Here is a 6,601-nt window from a genome sequence, read left to right on the forward strand (position 1 = left end):
CTCGTAGGCTAAAATGTATGAAGAATGGTTACAAGAATTAGGCAAGGCTAGTCGAGAAAAAACAAGAACCAGGTGTGACATGATAGCAGTCTTCCAATATTTGAGAAGCTGTCACAAAGGGAGGGGGGGAAATTTTCCAAAGCACCTGAAGGCCAGAGAAGAAAATATGGGTGCACACTCACCAAGGAAGTGGTGAGAACTAGAAATGAGAAACTTTAAGACAGTCAGAACAATCAACCAATGGAACAGCTTGCCTTAAAAAGTTATGAGTGTGAACTTTGTGTGAAACCTTGTCTGCAATCTGGGCATTTGAATGATTACTCCCCTATGTGTAACCTTACATGCATTATAAGGCTAGACCTATAACTGAAATCTTTCTCACAATCGGGACATTCATAAGGTTTCTCTCCTATGTGAGTCCTCCAAGTGTCTCATCAAAAAGGAATTCCGATTGAAACTTTTCCCACATTCAGGACACTCATATAGGAGAGTGTGCTGGAGCCTCCCAGCAACTCCAGTCACAGAGAACTGTCACCTCAGTTCCTGTGCTGGTTTTCTCCTGTTTGTTGGCTCCAAAAGGAGCCGAAGCCGCCCTGTAGGGGTGGTGAAGCTAAGGAGGGACACTCTGCGAGGTCGAAGGAGAGATCGCAATCTCCCGTCGAACCTCAGAGCTTTTTTCCCTCTATGCCACAATGGGAAGAAGAGGCAGTCTAAGATGGCTGCCACAAAGCTGGGAGAAAGGACTACCATCTAAGCACAGTGCTGGAGCGAAATTGGTGGATAGTGTTTGAAACTGGCTGAGAAGAACTTTACTTACTTGAATTCTCAAACCCCCCAAAAGAATTTGGAAAAGGGTTCACAATTATTTAATGGAGCAGCGACTGGGCACTTTGAAAAAATATTAAAATTGAAGGAGGCAGAATCAGAGGGAAAAAAAGAGAAAAATTGTTAAAAATACAGAAAATTGGACTTTTAAACTGGACAGGTGTTTTATTGGAAAGGCATCTTAAAATGCTGGAATTATTCACTCAAAAATTAACATTATCTTTACAAAAATGGCTTAATATTGAAATTTTATTAAAGATGCCACCTGCTGACGAAGGGAAGAACAACACATTCCCAAAATTTCGTTTGTTTACTGGCAATTTAAACGTGATGATATGAAAGAAAAATATTTCCCCTGAAGATTACGATATAATCTTTTTGTAGGTTTGAACATATGGTCTTTTTGATTATTGAAAAAGGGATTCAATAAAATTCAACGAGATGCTTCAGCAAGAAGAATGGAGTGAAATTTGGAAAGAGGTGGCATTGCAATTCAAAGAATGGAGTGAAATTTGGAAAGAGGCGGCATCGCAATTCAAAGTACAAAGGAGACACTGATAAGACACTACCAGAAAATTATGGAAAAAAATGAACAGCATAAATGAAATGCTGGGAACTATAATACAAGAGATAGTGAGTGCTCAAGATGCCCAGGAAGAGGAGGAGCCAACTGAAAGAGGAGATGGAAAAAGGGGACAGATAAAATAAATGCAATAAGAAAAAAAGAAGAGATAATAATAAAACCAATAGGGATTGATGATATCAAGGGGAGAGTACTCTAGGAAACAAAGAAACAAACAAAAAACAGGGAAACAGAAAGATTTTTACGGGAGAAAAAGATGGGCAAGAGTAGATATTTCGAAAACTAGACAATGGATTAGGATAGAAAAGGGAGGAAAAGTTTAAGGCAAGACGTGGAAACAGACAGAAATAAAGATCCAAGAGAGGAATATGGGAGACCAGCTAAGTAAAGAATAATCAAAGCTTTAAGGTAGGTAAGACATGATTGTTAGAAAAGGGAATATGTTTAATATGATAGTGGCATAACAAAACAAAATTAGAGGGATGGGATTCAGAGAAAGGGAAATTAATAAAAACATATTTTTATGTAACAAGGAGAAGCAATAATAAGGGAAATTAAAACTCAAAGGATGGTATTATTAAATTATAATTCAATACAAATGTGCATAGGTTTGTTTAATGTAATAAATATAATTAACAATATTTTATTTGTATTAAAACTTATGATACGTAGATGATGATTGATATAAAAACAACATATCGAAACATTGAATAATTAAAAATGAAGGATTATAAGTAGAATAAGCAAATAATGAAAATCTTGATTTATATAAATGATGGTATTAGTATTAGAAATATATAAGTTTGTTAAATGTGACAAATATGATTGATATTTTATGAATATTAAAAGCTAAGATAATTCAGATAGGGTGATTGGTATAAAAATAATATATTGAAATACTGAATAACTAAACAATGAAAAATTATAATTTAATATAAAGTTGTATATTACTACTAGTATTCTGTAAGCATGTTATAATACTAATTTTCTTGTATGAAATGTATGATACTCAAGTATCACACTGTTCGCACACTGATATGTTTGTAAAAAATAAAAAAATAAAAAACTTGGGGGGGAAAAGACACATATGTTTCTCTTGTGAGTCCTCTGGTGTATCACCAGTTTGGAATTCTGCTGGAAACTCTTCCCACAATCCAGATACTCATGTAGTTTCTCACTTGTGTGAGTCCTCTGGTGTTCCACCAGGCTTGAATTCTGACTGAAATTTTCCCCACTCATATGATTTTCTCCTGTGTGTCCTCTGGTGCAGAGGTCACCAACTGGTGGTCCGCAAGAAAATTTTGGTGGTATGCAGTGCATCCGGGTGGAGGAACTGCTCAGGGATGACCAATAGGCCAGTCCTGTGACTAAAACTCTGGATGACCAATAGGCCAGGCAGCTTGTGGTGGGGCTGGAAAACGCCGCCATAGAGGGTGGTACATGCAACTTGCAAAAAGTAGTGCAGCCCTCACCGGCCGGAATGAGGTAATGATGCTGTTGTGGCAAAGGGGGGGGGCATGGCACAGGAAGGCTGAAGCAACCCGCAGCTCTTTCATCTTCCTGCTGTAGCTCCGTCGGCGGAACCCACCAGTGGCTGAACCCGCCCCTCGTTCTCCCCTCCCAGTCACTCTTTGCCTCACCTGAGAAGGTAAGGGTGACGGCAGCAAATGGAGACTCAATATCCAGAGCAGGAGCAAAGCACCCCTGTAGTTGCTTCATCTCGTGCTGGGCCTCACAGGTGCGTTTTCCGGCCTTTTTTGGTGCTGAACACACTCGGTCACTCGGGGAGACATGTGACTTCCTCTCTGCCCTGAGACACTGGCCTGGCTAGACCGTTTCTCTCTGTCGCTGCTGTTGGCACCTCCATGGCCCGCCCACTGCTCTTGCAGCATCTTACGCAGCACAGTTAAATGTAGTGCCCTTCACAATGGAGGAGAGGGCGACCCCTCCACTTCCTGGAGCCCATTATGACACAGAGCATCAGAGGCAGCCGGGTCGGGTGAGTGTTTAAGGACAGAGAGCAGGTTGTACGTCTCCCCGAGCGACCGAGGTGCATCCAGCACCAACAAAGGTCAAAGAAACACCTGCGAGACCAAAAGCGTGCTGGAGAATCAGAATGAGAGAGAGACAGACAGAGAAATGAGACAGAGAAATGAGAGAGACAAAGAGAGTGATACAAGAGAGAGACAGACAAAGAGCGAGATGAGACAGAGATATCTATTTCCCATAGAAAAGTAAACATCAGGAGCCACAAAACCTAGATAGGCATGGCTGCGGGGTGGTCATCCAACTGGGTGGGAATTGAGTTGGCCATGCCCACCCAGGTTTTCTGGTTCCTGGTGTTTTGTTTTCTGTGGGAAACTGGTCAAATGGCACTTTTGAGTGTTTAAGGTTGCAGAAACAGGCAGCCAAGTCAATGCCTGAAGGACCCCCATCCCATCACTGGGAGTCCAGGCACTTCAATGAGCGGTACGCTGGATTCATATTAGTGGTCCGTGAGATTTAAAATTATGAATTTAGTGGTCCCTGAGGTCCAAAAAATTGGTGACCCCTGCTCTGGTGTACTTTCAACTCGAAATTCCAATTGAAACCTTTCCCACAATCTGGACACTTATACGGTTTCTCTCCAGTGTGAGTCCTCCGGTGTACCACCAGGTTCGAATTGTGACTGAACCTTTTCCCACAATCTAGGCACTCATATGGTTTCTCTCCCGTATGAGTCCTCTGGTGTATCACAAGCTTCGAATTCTGCTGGAAACTTTTCCCACAATTCAGACATTGATACGGTTTTTCTCCAGTGTGAGTTCTCTGGTGTATCATCAAGTTGGAATTCTGACTGAAACTTTTCCCACAATCTGGACATTGAAATGGTTTTACTCCTGTGTGAGTTCTCTGGTGTATCACAAGCTTAGAACTCTGCTTGAAACCTTTTCCACAATCACTACATTTATACGGTTTCTCTCCTGTGTGTGTTCTGTAGTGTTCCACCAGGTTGGAATTGCAACGGAATCTTTTCCCACAATCCAGGCACTCATACGGTTTTTCTCCTGTGTGAGTCCACTTGTGTTTCACTAAGCAGGAACTCTGAATGAAACGTTTCCCACAATCCAGGCACTGATATGGTTTTTCTCCTGTGTGAATTCTCTGGTGTCTCACTAGGTAGGAACTCTGACTGAAACATTTCCCACAAACAGAACATTTATACGGTTTCTCTCCTGTGTGTGTTGTCTGGTGTTCCACCAGGTGGGAATTTTGACTGAAACTTTCCCCACAAACTGGACATTCAAAGAGTTTCTCCCCAGTGTGAGTCCTCTGGTGTTTCACAAGGCAGGAACTCTGACTGAAACATTTCCCACAATCCAGGCACTCGTATGGTTTTTCTCCTGTGTGAGTTCTCTGGTGTATCACCAGGTGGGAATTCCGAATGAAACTTTTCCCACAAACAGGACATTCAAAGAATTTCTCCCCAGTGTGTGTCGTCTGGTGTCCCATTAGGTGGGAACTTTGACTGAAACTTTTCCCACAATCCAAACATTGAAATGGTTTTACTCCCGTGTGAGTTCTCTGGTGTATCACAAGCTTAGAACTCTGCTTGAAACCTTTTCCACAATCACTACATTTATATGGTTTCTCTCCTGTGTGTGTCCTGTGGTGTTCCACCAGGTTGGAATTCCAACGGAATCTTTTCCCACAATCCAGGCACTCATACGGTTTTTCTCCTGTGTGACTCCTCTGGTGTTTCACTAGGCAGGAATTCTGACTGAAACTTTTCCCACAAACAGGACATTCAAATAGTTTCTCTCCAGTGTGAGTCCTCTTGTGTCTCACCAGATTGGAATGAATGCTAAATCTTTTGCCACATTGGGAGCACTGATAGAGCTTCTCCCCAGTATGGGTCCTTCCATGAATTACAAGGAAGCTTTTCTGAATAAAGCTTTTGCCACACTCCAAACATTTGTATGGCTTTTCATTGGGTGTATCCTCTCCTACATAATCAGCTGTGTTTGCTGTCATCTGCAATCTGTTTTTGTCCCACATTAGGCAATCTGTTGGGTTTTTCTAACATTGATATTCTTGGATTCATAAGGTGAAAAATGTTTCTCATCTCTTACCTGATGGTTGTTTGATCCAAGCCACTCTTTCATTCCTCAAAGGCCTGCCAGTTTTGGCTATCCATGGAACTATTTCTTCCCACTCACTTCCAGGTGTTTTCCTTTTTTTTTTTTAGAAATTATCCTCCTTGACTTTCATGTAATGTTTTCTTCAGTTCCATATACACTATTTTTTCCAGCTCAAAACTTTTTTCTTGTTATTCTTTCCCTTGTCTCTCATCTGCTGAGGAAGAAGAGTTTTTACACTTTGAGAGGAATTGAAAAGGATTTTGATTGATGGTTTATTTTGCATTTTAATGCTGCTTCTCATTCTCTGTTGTCCAGAGTGCTCTTCTTGGCATCCTCTCCCTCTGTAACATTCATATAAATGGGATAGTTTAATTATTATTTAAAAAATGGCTGCAGGACATGTGAAAGCAGCAAAAAACCACCCCATATATTAGCACAAAAAAACAAACATCAAAATTCTATTTTAATCTTTAATATTACTTATGATTGATTTGGCATATGGAAAACTAGCAAGAGCCAAGTTCAAATATCGAATCTATCATAAGCATCCATTTTGCTCATGAAACTCCTTGCTTGCCAAGAAAAAAACATGTCAATAACAGAAATCAAGCGTTACATGAAGGCTGAAGGAGATGGGCAGTTACCAGTTATGAAAAATATATAAGTATTTCTTTAAATGTCCCAAATCAGGCACCTGTTTTAAATCTTAATGGATGATTCATCTTATTATTAAGTGTTGTACCTTGATGAAGGTATCTTTTCTTTTATGTACACTGAGAGCATATGCACCAAGACAAATTCCTTGCATGTCCAATCACTCTTGGCCAATAAAAATTCTATTCTATTCTATTCTATTCTATTCTATTCTATTCTATTCTATTTATTCTATTCTATTCTATTCTATTCTATTCTATTCTATTGTTTAAAAAATTGTGCCAGAACTTGTGAAAGCAGCAAAAAAAAAACAAACACCACCATGTGTATTCATGAAAAAAGAAATTTCAAAATTCTGGTTTCACCTCTAAAATTAATGATGATTCATTTGGGACATAGACGACTAGCAAGATCCAAG

General features: G+C 40.2%; 2 protein-coding genes across 2 annotated transcripts in view; both read right to left on the reverse strand.

Annotated features, from left to right (window-relative positions):
- Positions 1-5,638, reverse strand: part of LOC131193523 (zinc finger protein 208-like) — a 34,646-nt gene extending 29,008 nt beyond the window's left edge. Inside the window, exon 1 of the mRNA XM_058173781.1 lies at positions 5,521-5,638. The gene's annotated coding sequence lies outside the window, so the exon portion shown is untranslated. The remainder of the gene's footprint in view (positions 1-5,520) is intronic.
- Positions 1-5,657, reverse strand: part of LOC131193519 (zinc finger protein 208-like) — a 58,201-nt gene extending 52,544 nt beyond the window's left edge. Inside the window, exon 1 of the mRNA XM_058173778.1 lies at positions 5,521-5,657. The gene's annotated coding sequence lies outside the window, so the exon portion shown is untranslated. The remainder of the gene's footprint in view (positions 1-5,520) is intronic.
- Between the last annotated feature and the right edge of the window lie 944 nt (positions 5,658-6,601).

Source organism: Ahaetulla prasina, chromosome 2, assembly GCF_028640845.1.
Source record: "Ahaetulla prasina isolate Xishuangbanna chromosome 2, ASM2864084v1, whole genome shotgun sequence".
NCBI lineage: Eukaryota > Metazoa > Chordata > Lepidosauria > Squamata > Colubridae > Ahaetulla > Ahaetulla prasina.